Raw genomic sequence first — 21194 nt, forward strand, 5'->3', positions numbered from 1 at the left:
CTTCATTGTTTACTCACTGCATGCTCTGTATGCTATGATAATGTTTGCAATTAGACCATCTGGAAATCAGTAATATTTCAACTGCATTCAGATTGTTCTGCAATCATTAAAGGCTCGGCCCTTCCAGAGTGCGGTAAGACGCAGAAACCGTCCCGATCCTCAACATAAGCATCATTAAAAAGAACAAGCACCTTTCCAGTGTTCACCTACCTCGTGTTTTCCCACCCGTTTCAAATAACATTCCTAAAGTTTGAGCAATAATTTTAAACAAATTCTGCCAACTGGAAGTCAGCAAATCCGCTCAGAGTGTTCCGGAAAGGGCTGTTGCTGATTCCCGCCGCTTGCTGGATTGATTTCCGCCCCGTTTAAGATTCGCTTTGATCCACAGCGTTAAACAGGCGGCTCGTGATGCTGGAAATAAGTCTCCACGTCGTGGCTTGGGACATGTTTGTAATGCATTTGTCAGGGCTTTGGGCATCATCAAGGCCAGCCGGCCTCGCCTCTGCAGCCCCAATTCCGGTTTATCCAATCAGAGCGAGAGGCTGGATGTCAAACCACAGCTTGGGTCCGGCGTGGATCTCGCCTCAGGAATCAAACCAGGGGTGGCTTTTCATTTTCATTTGAAGGAGTTTTCTTCCCAAGCGAAGCGGAAAGCTTAGTATAAATTACAGTAAACACATAAACGTTATTAAACGGGTCTTTTGGATATGCTCAGTATACACAGGCTAGGTTAATACTGTCAATGAAGTATGCAGAAGAGGCTAGCTGTGTGTGAAGCGAGACACCTCCTGAAATGCATAGTTTCACACCAGCTCTGGTCCTTGTCTGGGATTTCAGGATTTATTGAGCAGGTCAGCCCACGGTCCGCATTCCGGACCAGTAACACGTCCTGGCAAAAATCAAAATGCACACAAAGCAAGGGACCAGAGAAGCTGTCATCACATTACTAAACACTTTCATCTAAAGCGATGCACGTTTTTTGGAAGGCAGGGTCAGCCAATCCCTGAGGCAATAGGGGGGGGGGGGGGAGAGAGGCCTTGCTCAAGGGCTCACCAGTAAAACCACCTAGCTGACCTTGAGATATGAACCGACGACCCACTGAGCCCACTGAACCACACACCACCCCCACTGCATAGTATAGTTATTAGTGGTTTACCACCGTGAGTCTGTTAAGGTCTTAGGTGCTGGGGAGGCCGACAGGTTGGGAATGGCAGGGGGTATAAATGTCCTCAATCTTAAAAGAAACACTGCATAGATTAACAAACAGCGTATAACCACCGGTTAATTAACACCATCGAATCAAAGTGAAACTACGGTGCATGAATATTACACATTAAACTCAAGTTATTCCAAAATAACATGTACAGATGTAAACATGCTTTAAAGTCACTTGAATGAAATGGAAATCCATGGAAACAATTTCACTTACAGCTCTCCGCAATCACGCGTCGTTATCTTAATTCGATCGGCAAATTCAATTTTTCTTTGCTAACGTAACCCGTCGCCATCCTGTTGTAACACACCGGATCGCCGTCCAAAGCGGCTAGGAGGAGTCTGAAGACCGTCTCCCCTTAATGACTGCTTGGCCCCATCCGTGTGGTGGCCTTGTTTGCCAGAAGGTCACGATCCACATAGTGGAGGCCAGGGCCCACTCGCTATTCCCCAACGATGACTGTAAACTTCTGAAGGGCCTGTTCCCTTTCTCTTGGGGCGACTGGGGGCTGTTGTTCCACATACATGTAAGATAACACTAACCTGGATTAGTCCTCCTCTTATGTTTTTCTTTGCCAGAAAATTGTCCATGACATCTTCAGTATGTGAAGAATACACCTCGCTGTTGCCTATACCCTAGGCCATGTAGCACTAAGGAAATTCAATCTTTTTTTGATCTCTGTAGCTAACCGTCACTGGGTTGGAGTAACAATTGATTCACAATGTCTGCGAGTTCAAGGAGAGGCAGACAATCAGGCGGCCAGGAGTACCGCGGCACGCCATCACCCCTTCCCGCGTCCCACAATGCCACCCTGTCAAGTGTGACAATGCGATAACTCTCACTTCGGTCTCGCTTGGAATTTGAATCGAATTTGGATCGTGCCTTACAAGGCACGTCCTATTTTTAGGGCGATGCTATGCCGGCACTTGATTCCCAGCTTCCCGTCCCGTTGAAAGGCTCTCTTTCACTCCCGGAGTCGAGGGAACGAGGTGTGAATAAGGTTAGAGCGTAGATCCGAAGACAGAAATAACAAGTTTCACAAATACGTTTTTCCGATAAAGTGACACTTCGGAGACACTGTAGGTTATTTAGCTGAAGTGCAGTTGGACGGTTTCCCGGTATAATGTGTTTTTTGTTTCATTTTTAAATACAGAGCTCATTAATCTGTGGGACACTATCATTCAGCAACAATGGCACTCAATGAAACATGCTAAATGGCATTAACTGTACAGCATCAGAAAACAGCAGATGCATTAAGGGGATGCAACTCATCAGTTTCTCCCCTATTTTTAGTTTATCCGAGTCTTTCGCGGAGTTCGCTGCTTAGTTCGCCAAACGCTTGTGACCCTGAAGCTATGGGATCCATTGTAACTACTGGTGCCGTGCATTTTTTCAGGAATATAACTATTTAGGATGTTCTGAACTGTCATTTAGCACATCAGGGGCTCTGCCCTATAGGCACACGCGTGGTGAAATGATGATGACTCTCTGGTGATTTAGCCGACTTCTGAGGATTCCGGTTTTAGGGAATGAGGCGCGTATAAGGGGCTCAGGCAGGGCTGATAGAGTGCATGTGTTGCAGTGCTGTCAGTTTGAGAATATAACGACTCAGACGAGAAGCTGGTAAAAACTAAACATGTAAAGATCCTGAAATCTTCATTTTCTCTGTTGACTGAAAGAAGGTATCGATCAAGCAGACATAAAGAGACTGACAGCAATATCCTATGGGATGTCGTCGTTTCAGTAAGTACAGCTTCACTGGAAATAGGCAATACGAATCGCCCTTATTTTCGCCTACACCTTTATTTGTTTATTTATTATTATTTATTAACTTATTATCCAGTGATTTATCTGTAATTTTATGCTATTGATTGTTTCATGTATCCTTGTATTTCTGTATGCATAAATTATACGCCCTTGCTGTCACCAAAAGAAATTCCGTGTACTTTTTTGTACATGGTGAATATAACCATTCTGAGTCTGATTCATCACGTATGAGGCTCAGCTAAAGAATCGCCGCATCTCATAGATGCATGGTTTCCGCATCTTACCGTTTAACAATAACATGGTACCTTCAACGAGCATAATTGCTTTTGATATCAGAGTGTGAATACGGCTCTGTCTTTTGAGGACCGGATCTCCTTTCGCAGCTGGAGAACGTAAAACAAACGGGCAGCTTCGGAACGCGAGAACCAACCAAAGGGGCCGAGGCATCTTCATATGTGAAACATAATCGTAATTCCAAGTAAACAAAAAAGAGTGAGAGGGTTGGAGGCCAGCGAATCAGAAAGCACTGTGAGAGGGGGGTCATATGGAGCGAATTCGGGAAGGAATTCGCGGGGAAGAGAATGGGGCGGGGGGGGGGGGGGTGGGGGTTATAATTGACAAAAGGCACCCCAAGGCATCGCTGCTGAAAGGATCGATTCAGCGAGGAGGAAGTAGCTTAAAAGGGATGACCTGACCTAAAAATCACCACGTTATGTAACGGAGGAACGTGAGCAGAGCACCTGAGATGTCTCTGGACAGACACGCCGCCCTCCGCCCTCCCCAAACACACCAGAAACAAAGGCGCCGTTTATCTCCGGCCGCTGATTGGATGCACATGGCCCAGCCTAATGATTTAGCCAATTATTTAGCTGTAACGTATACATGCCCATGCAGGAAGGACGTGCAGGATCTAAGTGCTTCTTACATAACTTACATGCCAACACCAGAGTTAAACCACCAGAAACAAAGTAATAAGCTGGTTCAGTGCAGAAGCTATATAGTATATATACGCCCCCCCCCCCCCCCCCCCCCCCAGGCCGTAATGGACTTTAGTGCATGGAGGGTAACATTTAAAATGTGGCTCACTGCACCGGTAGAACAATTCATCTTGTCTTGCGGCCTGGTTGATGGATATTTAGAACATAATGAACAGCTTAATTTACTGGAGTGATTGTTCAATTGTGTAACAATGGCATCGGAAAAGTTTCAGTTACATACATAGTACAGTATAATGTAATGCAACAATTACCCATCCAGTATAAACTGTTTTTAATAATTTAAGAAAATTGACAATCAAAATGTGGTAAAAATCTTCCTGCAAACCGCAGCGAGGCGTCGGTACCACCTGTGACTCCATTCAGATGCATGTGGTTTTCGCTGTTACTATTCGCATACGTTTGGCTTCTCGCATACAGTGCTTGTACTCAACCTGCAGCCACAGAGTCCTGGTATTCTCACACACACACACACACACACACACAGTCAGAAACACCCATACCCTCTCATTCACACACACACAAACACAGTCAGAAACACCCATACCTTCTCATTCACACACACATACACACAGACACACACACACACACACAGTCAGAAACACCCATACCTTCTCATTCACACACACACACACAAACACAGTCAGAAACACCCATACCCTCTGACTCACACACACACAGACACACACCCTGACACACACACCCTTCATGCCCTCCCTACAAATTGACACTGCTCAGTGTTATAAAGTCCTCTCGGTCTCCCTGGTGAGAACCTTGGCCCAGGGAAATCTCCCATGATTCCCTGGTGCTGCAGATGACACAGGCGCTCGACAGCCACTTCTCATTTTTGCTGAGTGTTCCAGACAAAGCTCATAAGTATCGGGTTTAACTTGCAGAGAAAGTGACTTAACTGACTTTGATTAGAAGCTCACACGCAAATGCAGGGGGGGGGGGGGGGGGGGGGGGGAGGCATGATCCATTTATTTTGTATGATGTTACACAAGTGAGTCTGTGGGGGCACAATGGTGGCCCTAGGTTGGTTTATGTAACGCACAAGGGCACAAATAAAACAGTGTTTGGGTCAGACAGGAGATTAGCCCAAAAGATTAAACATGTGGCACTCAGACCAAAGCAGACCAGGGTGAAGGTTTCCATTCTCCACACTTTTAATGTTTCATCTTGCCCAAACAGATGCCCCACATTTCCAGTTTTTAGTCACATAAACTATTCAAACTGCTGCTAAAACTCTGTTAACATTCACTATTCATTTCAGCACATAGATGCCTTTAATTACATAGCGATTATGAAAGAGCCATGCATTGTGATGGGCGATAATCTGAAATTAATTGCTGTTATTGACAAAAATGTGTCACTGTTCACTTTGCAGACTTCTAAAGGCGAGTCTATTTCTATCTGTCTGGAAAATCCAGTTTCTCCAGCTTCGGTGTCATTTCACCAAAGCCTAATTTTTCGGCCGACTGCCTGCTTACGATCATTACCGGGCCTTCAGAAATGAAAAATATAGCGATGATGCCTGAGAACATGGACAACGGCGTAAAAGACAGCGTCTCGGAGCTCGGCAGACATCCCCGGTGCGTCTGGGATCGCCCGCTGCCTACCGATGCAAACTGTGCATCTCAGATCCCGCCCCTGAGCCCAACACCCATATGGGAACAAAGGAGCCCCGCTGAATTCTGGGATACGCAGCCCGGAGCACTTGTACACAGTCATGGTCAGACCCTGTAAACCGTCAAGTGCTAGAAGAAAAAGAAAAGTGTAACAGCCAGGAGGGTAACAGGCGGCTGTCAGCGCGGAGGCCACCGTCAGAGCCTGCGGTGTGATTCACGACGAAACCAGACACTTAGGGAGCCATACAGATGGCGATTAGTGCAATTAGGAGATCAGATTCGCCCATGTCACAGGAGAAAAGGCCTCCGTGATTCCTCATAGACGGGGAGCAGCCAGAGGAAAACGTGTCAGGGGACGTCAGCGGGTTCCCTCTCCAACCCTCGCCTCCGAACGACGTGCGCCTCGATCCGTCTGGTTCGTTGGAAAAGGACGAGGGTGCATGGTCCTGCCGAGCTTCTCAAAAGAGTCGTATAATTCGAGTTTTCATACGTATATAAAAAAAATAATAATAATTTTATTCGGGCGCTGATAGATTGCGGGGATCTAAATTGACTTTGCCGGAGCCATGTACATGTGGAATTAGACTGCCGCGTGTCTGGGGTGGAGGCTGCGTCTAAACACAGCTATATTTCGCAGATAACAGGATTAGCCAGCATGTGGATAATAAGCTGGCGAATCCCCCCTGGCCATTTCTTAACACTGTGAGAGCGCTAATCCTTCCAGCTTTGATGTCTTCCAGCAGCTTCCATCAGGTGCAGCTTGGCTTGTTGTGCTCTGCACCCCCCCCCACCCCGCACTCTCCTAAGATCTCCAAATGCACTCATTAGTTTTGCCTGTTTACGAAGTTTGCCCCATGTGATGGGAGCAGTTAAACGCTGCCCTTGCTGACCTTTCCGGTTCTCTGTGGCGCTCCGCAGATTTACCCGCCTCCGATCGGCGCTCGGAACGCCGGGCCATACCCCCAAGAATCACGCACCCTGCTGAATCTGGACTCGAAGGGCGGGTTTGGACCTGTAAACAGGAACAGTAATAAGGCAGCTTTGTGCTTTTCCCTGCGAGGATTTGTCAAAACAGAGAAGAGCCCCCAGACAGGACCTGAAAGTATTAACCACTAAGTCACTAGTTGCAGATTCATTAATACTGCTTGTGTCTGTCTGCCTTACATACAGCGTTTCACATTCGGCCACAAGGCATCATCCCAGTAGCCTTGACAAGGTCGCAAATGCTGGTTTGGGCACAGTGTTTGCTTGCCGTCACACTCCTGCATCCTCCACCCCAAGGTCAGTGGGACACATTAATAGGTGCAGCTTCAGCTCCCAGTTTGTGGAAGCATCACTGAAACCCCCCCCCCCCCCCCCCCCCCCAACCCCAGGCCGAGGCTGACCTCATGACGGACCTGTGCTGCTGAGGATTATGGGTAATGTGGGCTCTAACTGCCCTCATCCACCCGCTTCCCGCCGCAGCTGACAGGGTGCGACTTATTCAGTTTGCTGATTATAATTAAAAATATCAGAATAATTAAAGTCTTCAGCTTGACAAGCAGAGCCATAACTTCGCCCTCAGACATTCCTCTCTAATTAGTTAATTAATCCTAACGCAAATTATAAGCAATAATTAGTCAGTCAAGCTTAACGCAGTGTCTGGCGACTTTCGGCTGAGAGGCGTTTTGTTTGTGCGATTGCCGTGGTTTTTACCACCGTGGTTTTGCCGCATTTCATTGTCATTTTCTTTGTTAGGCCTCCGACATCTGAGGTGACTGTTTGCATCTCCTACTCTGACCTCATCGGACCGAAAACATGCCAGGGACAACTGGTGTGTCACAACTGGCGTGTCATTCATCCGAATGGTGAGGAACGTGGAAACTTGCCATTTTCTGTCCTCGGTAATTAATTTTCGCCATGTTAATGCAATTAGCCAGGAGCTTTTGGTGCAACTCTCATGAAGGCTGCATCCAAGACCCACACGCTTAAGATGAATCCTGTGCCAATTTTACGATTTCAAATTTGCTATAGTGTTAGCAAACAAAATGGGACCGTACAGTGACAGATGATTCTCGTATCATTTGCATGCTCAATATCCTTTGTCATTCATACACATTTGTTACACTGATGTTGTTGTTCTTACTGATTCTTACTGATTATTGTTTCAATAATAAATACTTCAGCTGTGAAAATGTCCCATATTAGTCCTAGCGATGAGTTTTGGGCACTGAGACTACCTGAGGACCCCAATAACCAAAAATATGAAAATGATGATTTACTGACACGCTCATTAAAACTGATTTATGCCGCATTCACAGTACATTGTAACACTCTGACTGTGATTAGTATGATTAGTTCATAAGGATATTTTCTGCATATAACGTAAGCTCATCACTTTAACGTACTGGTCCTCGTAGTAGTTCATTAGTCACAGCGTTCTTCATAATGTGTAATCATTTTACTGCAAAAGATGCCAGCTTCCTGTTTAATGCTCCTCTAATATGAAAATTCTATATGGAAACAAACTAGGTTTCTGAAAATGGAAACACAAAGCAATTTCTTGGCCCAAAGGCAGATTTCTCTCTGTCAGGGTCCAACTGAGGCATTTTTTTACTTAGTATCAGCTGCTGATGAGGTAAGGCCTTCAACGTCATGTTTTAGATCCTAGCTAAATCTAACCCTAACCCTAACCTTAAATCTAACCCTAACCCTAAATCTAACCCTAACCCTAAATCTAACCCTAACCCTAACCTTAAATCTAACCCTAACCCTAAATCTAACCCTAACCTTAAATCTAACCCTAACCCTAAATCTAACCCTAACCCTAACCTTAAATCTAACCCTAACCCTAAATCTAACCCTAACCCTAAATCTAACCCTAACCCTAAATCTAACCCTAACCCTAACCTTAAATCTAACCCTAACCCTAAATCTAACCCTAACCCTAAATCTAACCCTAACCTTAAATCTAACCCTAACCCTAAATCTAACCCTAACCCTAAATCTAACCCTAACCCTAACCCTAACCTTAAATCTAACCCTAACCCTAACCCTTGCTGCACTGGTCTTCTTACTTTCTTACACTTACTTCTGTCAGCATCACTGATCTAATTCAATGTGTTCTGGTCTAATGAACAGACTTAATTATATCTGTCTGCTTTCCTCCCCCAGTCTGTCTTTTCATTCTTCTGCTGAGGCTTTGCAGTCCGTTTTTGGACCTCACATTAATTGCAAACCCAAAATATTCGATGGACAGTAATGCTTGACCGCCACATCCTAACAGGTAACCTTGGGAACAGAAGAAGATCCCTATAGTATATTGTTCTGACGGCTTACTGGAGTTATAAATGCAGTCTTTATTGTTTTCGGATATTACGGACTCATTCCGTACACGGTCAATAAAAAAATAACACTTTCAGAGAAAACGAGAAATTAAACTTGTGTTGTGAGAGGCAGAAAATTGGAGAGGCCTGCTGTGTGGGTGTGGATGAACAGGGAGACGTCGTTATTTGAAAGTGAAATTAAGACGCTTCCATATTGAAGATGCACTGGAATCACTATAAGTCTGTAATTGATGTCTAACCTAGTGATTACTGACCGGATGTGCCCTCCCTCAAAAAGCAAAATGGAAAATACTCAAACTAAATATTTAGATATACCCCCGCAGCCCTCTGTTGGTAGCAAGATGGATGGATGGATTTAGATATATAAATAAGAATAAAAATAGAGCTCTTTAGTTGCCAGCTGTGTCTTTACCAGTCGTGGCGTGTTGGGTCTGGGAGTGAGGGCTGCCTTTACGGATCACTGGGGCTCACTGGGGCTCACTGGGTCTCGCCGGGTCTCACTGTGTACAACCCAGCAGCCTCACCATGTACCTGCGGCCGCGTGAAGGTGCCGCTAATGGCAGGCCGTGGTTCACTTTCGAGGGGACCACCGCTCCCGATGAAGACTTACATCCAGGTCAGCGGCAGGCCAGGCACCGAGATGCGGAGCCTGGTGATGTAACATTCACTCTCCCCTCGTCGGTAAGTGACCCGGCTGCTCGCACCCCCTCCAGGTGCTTTTAAACATTCCTCTGTGCCTGTAGATGCGTGCTGGTTAGGTTCAAGTTCCTCTTTTTCCACTGGCGACATTCCTCTGGAAACACCTATACATTAGCACGAGAGGTCAGAGTACGTCGAGCATGCAAATTGCGGAATCTGCCGGAAGAGTGGGCAGCTATAGCTGGCTCCCAGCCGCACAGAGGCTGTGGTTTTGAACCCTGATGTGAGGTCGCAGTGGTTTTTCGGATGGGCCTCTGATCGACAGGAGAATAATGCCGCACCCTCTGACGTCCGCTCATTCAAACAAACAGTGGATTATCCAGTGATGCTTCTCCCGCTCCTCCGCGCTACAAGCACGCCTGAGTTATTCCAAGCCACACGATATAAAATTTATGCGTCTCTGTATAATGCATAAGGTAATTTTGCAATGCTTTTCCCACTGGCATTAATCTTCACAGCCAAATCTTTTTTAAAAAAAAGGCGCAAAATGTTTTAAATGATCTTTTTTTGTCTAGTTACCCTTTTAATAAATATTTCATCGGCACTTGAAGTTGGCCTCACCCAAGTCGCTCTCACATGAATAAATATATAAATAAATGTGATGCGCAGCCTCTGCGGATCTCACGGGGCCCAGTGGCTGCCGGTCTGCTCTGGTGACGTTTATCGGCACGGGTGAGGGATTCCTGGGTGGGAGTCGTGGCCTCCGGTGACATGTGCACATACAGAGGAACCCAAAATGGTATAAGCGAAGAAGCTTTTGGTATAGCAGCAGAACGGCGTCCTGCTGCTAGTATGCTGTGGATGGTGTACATCATGATAATGAGTTCATGTGACAACATTTATGAACTAGCAGATAAACCGTTAAGTCATACATTCATAGTTCCTCAGGGGATGATGTGTGGCTCAGGCTCCCATATCTGTGATCAGTAGGCTGTACGTTCAAATCCCAGGGTCCTATCCCACTGATTTAACTCTTGGGCCCTTTAGCGAGGCCCTTAACCCCTAGTTGCTCCAGGGACTAGCTGACCCTGCTTTCACGAAACCTCTGAGTCACCCTGGATAAAAGTTTCTGCTAAGTTAATGGGGGTGCTTCTCCTACAGATCTCCGTCATGTTCTTGTGCTCACATCTGGTTTTCAGTGTGAAACTCAGAGGGCTGGTCCCAGGCAATAGGAAGGGGAGATACAGTATAAGTTCAAAAAGGCAGAGAGAGGGGCTTTCATGACAGCCAGTGCCAGGCAGCATGTGGGGAAATGGGAACGCTGCTACAGCAGATGGCTGTGCATGGCTTCTCCCAGCATCCTCTGGGGCACTGTGGTTCTTCAGGTGAAGAGACGCAAAGCCAGTGCAGATGTTTAGCTGCATGCTAACGTTCAGCCGCCTGCCTTCTGGCAGGAATACACCTTTGGTCATCACTGTCTGTGGCCTCCAGCCAAGTGCTATGAACTCTAAATGTCTCTTAAACTTAGACAGCTTTACACCGGCGAAGTTTATAACTTTTGTTCAACGGCATGTACAGAACTAACTGTAATCCCAGTTTCAACATATCCACCCAAAAAATGCATAAAAACTATATGAAATTAAAATATAGATACCTGATGTATTAGTTTGCCTGATACTGGGCAATTATTCGGACATCATATCTGGAGCCTCATTTATAAAACATTCTTATGCACAGATTTGATCTTAGATTTTGCGCACGATCAAATCCACGCCAAACTTCAAATTTTTGAAAACGGTCTTTGGTGTAGAAAAGTACTTATAACCACCGTCAGGTTCAGACTTGATATATGCACTTTCCTTGTGGCAACGTTGGGGTATCGCAGCTAGACAGAAATCGGACCACCGTGGACTCCCTGTTTGGGTTGCCACTTTCAATCGCTCAGGGGGCCCTAACAAAGTGCTTGGCTTCCTGAATCTGTCATAGCATCCATGCCCTTCTGAGGCCCTTGATCGTGACATCACTAGCAGTTACACCACTGGAAAGGCTCCGAAACAGCAACCCTGCACGCATTTGTACCTGGATGGATGGATGGATGGATGGATGGATGGATGGATGGATGGATGGATGGATGGATGGATGGATGGATGGATGGACTGTGGAGTTTTCATTTGTATTATGCTCTGATTATTATTATTATTGATATCAGTCCATTACAGGGTAAATCCACCCACACATGCAGTCATTTGCTGGGGGCAATTTACAGACACCAATCTACCTAAACTATGTGTTTTTGGAACTTTGGTAGAAAACACCCACATGCAGGAGGTTGGAAGACGAGTGGATTATTGTTATTATATTCAGTTTCTTATTATTTAATGAATGAGGATGTTCAACTGCGCAGCAGAGTTAGGAAATGAAGTTGAAAGAAGCCATGAAATTCAAACGTCATTCCAGAGGAAATTGGCAGGAAATACGCCAAGCGGCGAGTGAGAATGAAGGTGCTGGAGGGGGAGGATGTCCTGCACAGCCTACCGAGAGCAGCTCAGCCGCGACCGAAACCATGTGCTTACCACAGCCTCACATAGACCGAAACCATGTGCCTACCACAGCCTCACATAGACCGAAACCATGTGCTTACCACAGCCTCACATAGACCGAAACCATGTGCTTACCACAGCCTCACATAGATCAAAACCATGCGCTTACCACAGCCTCACATAGACCGAAACCATGCGCTTACCACAGCCTCACATAGACCGAAACCATGTGCTTACCACAGTCTCACATAAACCGAAACCATGTGCTTACCACAGCCTCACATAGACCGAAACCATGTGCTTACCACAGCCTCACATAGACCGAAACCATGTGCTTACCACAGCCTCACATAGACCAAAACCATGTGCTTACCACAGCCTCACATAGACCGAAACCATGTGCTTACCACAGTCTCACATAGACCGAAACCATGTGCTTACCACAGCCTCACATAGACCGAAACCATGTGCTTACCACAGTCTCACATAGACCGAAACCATGTGCTTACCACAGCCTCACATAGACCGAAACCATGTGCTTACCACAGCCTCACATAGACCGAAACCATGTGCTTACCACAGCCTCACATAGACCGAAACCATGTGCTTACCACAGCCTCACATAGATCAAAACCATGTGCTTACCACAGCCTCACATAGACCGAAACCATGTGCTTACCACAGCCTCACATAGACCGAAACCATGTGCTTACCACAGCCTCACATAGACTGAATCCATGTGCTTAACACAGCCTCACATAAATTGAAACCACCATCTTACCACAGCCTCAGATAGACCGAAACCATGTACTTACCACAGCCACACATAGACTGAAACCACCTTCTTACCACAGCCTCAGATAGACTGAAACCATATGCTTACCACAGCTTCACATAGACCGAAACCACCTTCTTACCACAGCCTTACATAGACGAAACCACCTTCTTACCAAAGTCTCACATAGACTGAAACCACCTTCTTACCAAAGCCTCACATAGACCGAAACCATGTGCTTACCACAGCCTCACATAGACCGAAACCACCTTCTTACCACAGCCTTACATAGACGAAACCACCTTCTTACCAAAGTCTCACATAGACTGAAACCACCTTCTTACCAAAGCCTCACATAGACCGAAACCATGTGCTTACCACAGCCTCACATAGACCGAAACCACGTTCTTACCACAGCCTCACATAGACCGAAACCACGTTCTTACCAATGCCTCATAGACCAAAAGCACATTCTTACTACAACCTCACATTGACTGAAACCACATTCTTAATATAACCTCACATCACATACAACTGCATCCAAACTTGCATTCTTACTGCAACCTCACAAACACGGGCAGTCAAAAAGCAGATATCACACTCTGACATGCCAAATTATGTTTTCCATATGAAATATTAAAATTTTTAGATCCAAAATGTTTTTATACCCTTTTAGACAGTCTTTATATGGCAGAAAAAGTGAGACAAAAATATGACAAAACAATCTTATATGTCCTGTAACACTTTTCCTGTTATATGGAAAGTATTTAGCAGGGCGTCGATTCAGAATTTAATAAAACACTGTGTCTGTTGAAAGCTGTTTTAAATTAGCGACTGAGACGTGCTTAACAATAGAAATGTGTCTCTGTCTAGAACACTGTGCCTCGGTTATATATTGATTGATTCATTGATAGGCAGCTGATATGACACATGCCTTTTGCTTATCAGCCTCTGCCTGACCCTGGGGATACAGGAGGCCCCGCTTCTTTGCTGCCTGCCACACCACTTCAGTGACAGCGACTCCCAAACGTGGGAACAAAGGATCCCAATCCCCCCCCCCCCCCCCCCCCACTCACCCAACCCTCGTCCCCTGGCATTTCTGCTCTTTCTGGGAGAGCTGAATTTCTTCAGTTTATTTCGAGTGACACCTACAAGCAGCACTGGGCCCTAACTGAATGTGAGCACTGTCGGGGCAATTTGGGGGGCAACGCTGCAGTGCTGTGCTCATATCGAAGTTGGTGTGGGTTCTCCTCTCGCCCGCGTGGCATGCTGGCTGGTGGGGAGACCACACTGCAGATGGTACCAGCACATGCCCCAGCGCCTGAGCTGTCAGAAGCCATCACCTCGGGCCGGATCGGAGCGCCGGTCCCCGTCGCCTCACATCCCCGTCTTGCTGACTGCTCTGGCTTGCGGAGGACTTTTGTTAAGGGGGTGCAGGGGGCACAGAGGTCGCGTTAACCTGACTGATGGTCACATTCGTCGGACATTTACGATTCTCTTTTTATGTTTTCCGCAAAATTAGATGTTTTCCAAGGTCACTGCAATACTAAAACAAAATTCTGCTGGGGTTAAAGGGAACTATATTTCAGTTCGAAAATTTACATGCTTTATTGCTGTGACTTACATTAAATAAGTTAATTTATGTAATTCTGTTCCTAACATTGCACTACTGCCTACTGAATTGCCTTATTAGGTTCTTGCTTGGTTTTGTAGCCGTTGGTCCTATAAGACTCACATTTATACCTGAGCATTGATGGGAGTTGCACTTACACTGAGTCGACCCCTTAACGTTTGTTTGTAATGTGCTGTTTGCCTCACTTGCATGTCGCTTTGGACAAAAACACCTGCTAAATAAAAATTATTGCAAGTGATGTAACAATAATCTGTGAATGTACAGTAATGCCTGAGTTATAAAATATAAGCGATTTTGTTATTTATAACCGACACAGTTTGACTGCGCAGTATTCCGGATTCTTACTATTATGGGTAATAATTAACCACTGCTGGTAAAGTTGACATGCAACCGGAGCAAACCTTTCAGAGTACACATTCTGCGAAGCAGGGCTGTAATTAGGGGAACAGGGGCATAAATCCTCCGGGCTGCATCTCGCGGAGCAGGATCAGGGACAGTAAGAACGGGCTCCATGTCGATCGTACTCTCGGACATACGAGTGCCTGAAAGATGGTTCGTGTTCGTCCTGCAGTGGCCTGGAAAGGAACCTCCTGCTAGTAAAGTCTTTGGAAGTGGTCAGGCAGCAGGAAGTGCTCGCTAATTGGCAGGATGCCTATCTTTCAGGCAATTTCCTCCACCCCCTCCATTGAGTTTATTGATTCATTACAGGACCCCAAATGATGGCTTATTGTTAAACAGTTCTTACACAAGATTGCGGTCATATAAACTGGCTGTGTTTTAAACTGCTGTCTTTTCTGTGCAGTGAATTGTTACCTGTGTCCTTCAACCACATCGTCCATTCGGACACAATCATATTTTACTAATGTGCACAAAATCACATCCACAGCAGCTTTTAACCTGGATATCATGTATAGCGATATCTCACTGTAGGAGTTCAGCCATACACAGATACACAATTCAACAAGAATTCACTGTAATTCACTGCAAAAGTTGGGTAGGATTTACCTTCTTGCTCGAATAAAATGCATGCAGTGCTTCTAGTGCTTTTTTGTAATGCCTGCCCTAATATTCGATGAGCCCCCCCGACGTGGGTCCACGCTGCACGGAATCCGTGCGCCATGTAAACACGCCGCATCTGGTGAAGTCTGGTGACCCGCTGCCTTCGTTGTTATTCGAGTCTCCGTGAAAAACTCGCAGTGCCGTGCTACTGCCGCAGGCTGTTCAGATCTTCTTTAAAGAAAATTTATAGCCGATAATCCTGACTGCCCACTCATTCAAATTAAAGACCAGCTTGCACAAGGACAATATTCCAGCTCCATTTTACAGCTTTGATTGGGATTGTACTCGTCCAATAACGTGTGCTGAAATAGAGGTCAGCGGCTGTCAAGGATGGCAGCTTCTGCTCCAACGCAGTTTTGCTTGTTTGGTGGGAATGACCGTCTTAAACGAAAACCCAGAAAAGCAGACGAAAGCTTGAGAAAGTGGAGTAAAGCTGGGCATTAAAACTCAGTCCTTTAATGACTTTGTCCATCCCAAGGATGAACGAAACTGGTTTTACCGCCCAGCTTGGCATTTCCTTCCTCAGCTTTCGTTTGAGAGATTCACGCAGAGAGGCCTGTTTCAGAACTTCAGTCTGCTAATCCAGGCTTTCACCTAAGACGGTTAGTATTGCTCCTACCACCAAATTAACTCACTCGGAAACAATTACACATCATTCATCATTAAAAGAGTTATAGCTTTATTGCTATTTTTACATATGATGTATTTCTACTACTTAGAAATGCATGGAGTTGAACAGTTGCACAAAGCAAACAATACTTCCGGTGAATAATAGACAAGTGTTTGTACTTTTAGGAATGTCTTAAATGTTTATCTATAATTATTCATCTTACTCTGTATTTCCCGTCCTTGGGCATCAACAGCCAGTCCTCATTTTTTGCTCCCTCCAAAGTCCCTGCCAGACAGTTCACATTTTTGCTCCCTCCAAGGTCCCTGCCAGACAGTTCACATTTTTGCTCCCTCCCAGCTCCCAGGGAGATGGGAGGGAGCAAAAACGTGGACTATCTGTGGGTCCCTGAGGACCGGATTGAGAAACACTGATTTAACTGAAACTAAAGACAGTCTCATTCACTACATTCACTTCCTTTCGCCTGTCGTCAGCCTAGGGCCTGCTAACATATGAACAGGAGCAAAAATGAAGCTGACAGTCCTGACCTATGTGGAAAAAAAACAATATTTTGTGAGAACTGGATCATTTAAATATGACTTATTTAAATTTCTCTCCATGGTTGTGGGATTTCTTCCTTCCTGTGGTCTTTCTGGTGCTCTTAAGGCTGCTGTATGCACGTTTCTGTGAAGCATCTCAAAAGTTCAACTGGATTGGCCACATAATTCTGAACCCAGACCAGTTACAGTGACACTGAGGAGCACATTCTCCTTATAGCAGAGGCCAAGAAGCAGTCAGGGCATTAGAAGTCCTCTCTGATAAGAACAATGTTTTGGATCTGATGGATGCATTGAGCATAGATGACTGACCCTCTCTGTTTATTGAATGATGAAGAATATTACACCAACTCAGTGGGTCACAGAGAGGAATTCAGAGGTTGAATCACTGAAACAACACCCAGACTGACATGGATTTAGGTTATTCCTTTTATTTTTCTTTACACCAAGGAAGTGTGAAACATATTAATCTATGACTGCTTCAACTGACATGGAAGACCTCTCGCTTTCAGTGGACCCTGACAGTAGGAGAGGCAGCACCTCAAAGGCGCCCTCAATCCCGAAATGTTCACACTGGGATCCACTGATCCCTCAGTCAAGCTCAGCACACACAGGAGATGGTCCTGCTGATCAACCGACCACAGATCAGACCTCCAACCCAGGTTCCCTCTTCCTGAAGTGTCACTTCCTTGTAAGTCCTCAAATCCGTGGATCCAACAGGGGAGGATATAGGCTAACAGATGGAAAAGGGGAGAATGAGTTCAGATTCTGCATCGGTACTTTTTAATCATGACTTACTGTGACCCGTGTGCTGTGTCCAGACAGAGACTCTTTAACCCATTTACACGACTGAATTTCTACAGGCACGGTTCCGGATCAGTACCTTCTCAAGGGCGGAACAGCCCGTCTCGGCTATCTGAACCTGTGGGCCTCCTGTCCAGTTCATTAACCGGTGGACCAGCTGTGGCTGGAAGCTTAAATCAAAAACACACTCGTCCCCGATGCTTTCTGCTCCCATCCTGTTTGTTTTCGATTTTGGGGAGAAGTGACGGGCACTCCGGTCGCTAAGATAATAGTTACTTTTGGAAGTAGGTATCGCTTTCATCAGACTTGTAATCCTGAATTCCTTTAAAGGGCAGTAATTGGACATGACATTAATAAATTACTTATGAAAGCCTAATCCGAGCCCTTTACCTTGAGCCTTAAAGGTAATCCACTCACTAGTAATGTAAATATGCGGGAAACGTACAGCCTAAACACACAGGATCCAGCAGATGAAAGACACATTTAATCTTGCGTCCGTGTTCAGGCCCGTGATCAGGTCACACATGTAAAGTTAAGTTAAAAGCAGCACATTTTCAATATCAACAGATAAATCAGCCTCCCCTTTTGATATGTGGTCTGAAAACAGCAAAAACTTTGATTTATTCACATTTCATTTTCCATATATTTTTATTTACCAGATGCTTTTATGTAATGCAACATATAAATGAGTCAAACAGCACATTGCAAACATGTTGAGGAGTCGATTGTTGCCGCTAGGCTGATATTCCAATGAATACCCAGGTAACAGAATAAGCAGCATTGGAGAGGAGTTGCAGAACATCTTCCAACAAAGCAAGACTCCATAGGTTAAATATTATATAGCGGTTGTTTTTTAATACTGTATTTGCACCCTAGTCTTGTTGACGATCACCTGGCTCCGGTTCCAGCCCAAAATGTCTCCAGCTTTTGCAGAAGATGCACATCTGAGGCTCTGTGAAACTCAAACAAGAAGCCAGCTACATACTTTCACTTTAAGACCAGTGGAAACACACACACATACATGCAGACACACATGCACATACATGCAGACACACATGCACATACATGCAGACACACATGCACATACATGCAGACACACACGCACATACATGCAGACACACACGCACATGCATGCAGACACACACGCACATACATGCAGACACACACGCACATACATGCAGACACACACGCACATACATGCAGACACACACGCACATACATGCAGACACACATGCACATACATGCAGACACACACGCACATACATGCAGACACACATGCACATACATGCAGACACACACGCACATGCATGCAGACACACACGCACATGCATGCAGACACACACGCACATACATGCAGACACACATGCACATACATGCAGACACACACGCACATACATGCAGACACACACGCACATACATGCAGACACACATGCACATACATGCAGACACACACGCACATACATGCAGACACACATGCACATACATGCAGACACACACGCACATGCATGCAGACACACATGCACATACATGCAGACACACACGCACATACATGCAGACACACATGCGCATGCATGCAGACACACACGCACATACATGCAGACACACATGCACATACATGCAGACACACACGCACATACATGCAGACACACATGCACATACATGCAGACACACATGCACATGCATGCAGACACACACGCACATACATGCAGACACACACGCACATTCGCACACATTTTCTGATGCCATTTTCTGTTACTTGAAGAACATCTCCTTCCAATACCTTCAGACCCCCCTTTCAGGAGCCTTTAATAAATGGGCTGGTATCCACCCCAAGCGTACACAGCTAATGGAAGGACGCTACCGCCTGTCCACATGGCCCCGGGCGACGCGGCGCTCCACCCCCCCGCTGGGTCAGTGGCCTGTGCTCCTCAGCCCCCCCACCTGAGTCCCTCCCCTCCTCTGCACCGTCTGGAGTTTATTTCCCCATTTGCATGGACCTTTCTGAAGAGGAACAGGCGCTGCTGTAACAGTGAAGATAAAGATCTAAGCAAATCCCTTCCTTCCCTCTCCCATACCAGCATATCTGACATGGGGATGCAGTGGACAGGACATGGGATATAATAGATTTTAAGAAAAATTAAGAGCAATAAATAATTATAAATACTTGGAGGGGAAGGTATGAAATTTGCCAGAACACGGTATCTCCTTTGTTTCTTGAGGAAGTGGGGCACGTCATAAAGATGAAGGTGAGAGTGAAATCGACCAATCTTAACGTTTAGTTTTACTTTACCAGGAAGTAAACTCTTTCCAGCCCATACCCCAGCCGGGAAACAGGAAACGATTCTGGAGGAAACATCACCTTCAGGTCATTTGAATTTTCCTGGTGTCTCGTGGGAGCAATCGCCATTGTCATGGCTTAAACAGCCCTTAACTGCTTCTGCCTTGTTAACTAGCATGTTAACGAGGAACAACACAACTCGCTTACACGTCCCCATAAGAAAAAAAAAACACAAGTTGTGATTAAAAAGAACATTTTTTTTTGCTTGCGACGTTCCCATCTTTTACATGGGAAACTGGAATGCTGAGCAGAAAGTTTCGCTGTGAATAATCCCTGGCATTAACAGAGCATCCGGGATTCATGTCGGGTGCTGAACGTCAAACCTGTGAGTCGTCCAGCAGCACCTGCATTCAGCTCGTGCTGCAGACCATCTGCCGGGGCCACAGATCACAACAGAAATGCCTTCTAATGATGCCAGAGGGTGAAACACCAAAAAGAGGGTGAGACATACCCACCCTTCACCAGGGTTGGGGTCACACTTATGATGACATTATAGTGCAGAGCATTTCATTCATGTTTGTACCCAACATATTGTCTCACCCTCACCCTTTAATCTACGTTTATTTATTTATTTATAGCACATTATATTTCTCAGTCTTTATTTTAATTTTATTTATTGTTTTGTGCATTTTTGTCTCGATAGTATCTTGTATACTTCATGCCACCACCCGGCCCAAAACAAATTCCTCGTATTTTTTGCATGTGGCATATAAAAGAATTCTGGTTTGAATTCTGATTCAGATTCTGATCTGGATTCTGATTTGAATTCTGATTCAGATTCTGATCTGGATTCTGATTTGCATTCTGGTTCCATAAGTAGCTGTTTTGGAGGCTGGCTCTACGGGGTATTGTTAAAAGGCCAGATTCACGGCAGCGGTTGTGAGCGGGGGGTTGGCTTTCACCGCAGTGATTAATCTGTGCCACGAACCCTCCTGCTTCTCCCTTAGTTGTGGGGCACCAAACCCTTACATAACCTGCATGTTGTGCTTGTTTTGCCAACCAGGTGTCCTGCCGAGCATCTAAACACGAAGCATTTACCCAGGAGGCAGCTCCATCAGCCTCTGGAAAGGAAATTGACAAAGATCGTTTGCAGCAGTACCCCACACTGAGTCAGACTCAGATTTACGATTAGCATTTGTACAGCAAAGTGAGTGACATTCTTATTTCAGGAGCCCCCAAACAGAAGAGCGTCATCAGAGTACACAGTACTCAGTAATACCCAGACGCAGGTATACATATGAGTAAGTAAGAGTCTGAAACGAGTAGATGCCATAGGAAGACCTTATGTCCTGACTACAGCCTTATGGTTTGGT

The 21194-nt window shown here is 45.6% G+C and overlaps 1 long non-coding RNA gene across 1 annotated transcript; it reads left to right on the forward strand.

Moving 5' to 3' along the window:
* The first annotated feature begins 2182 nt into the window (after positions 1-2182).
* LOC125715218 (uncharacterized) lies at positions 2183-13899 on the forward strand. Its single transcript, XR_007383968.1, has 5 exons — positions 2183-2213; positions 2893-2956; positions 7341-7450; positions 8176-8220; positions 8757-13899. It is a non-coding gene; the product is annotated as an uncharacterized LOC125715218 (long non-coding RNA).
* The last annotated feature ends 7295 nt before the right edge of the window (positions 13900-21194 follow it).

Source organism: Brienomyrus brachyistius, chromosome 19 (genome assembly GCF_023856365.1).
Source record: "Brienomyrus brachyistius isolate T26 chromosome 19, BBRACH_0.4, whole genome shotgun sequence".
NCBI classification, from domain to species: Eukaryota; Metazoa; Chordata; class Actinopteri; order Osteoglossiformes; family Mormyridae; genus Brienomyrus; species Brienomyrus brachyistius.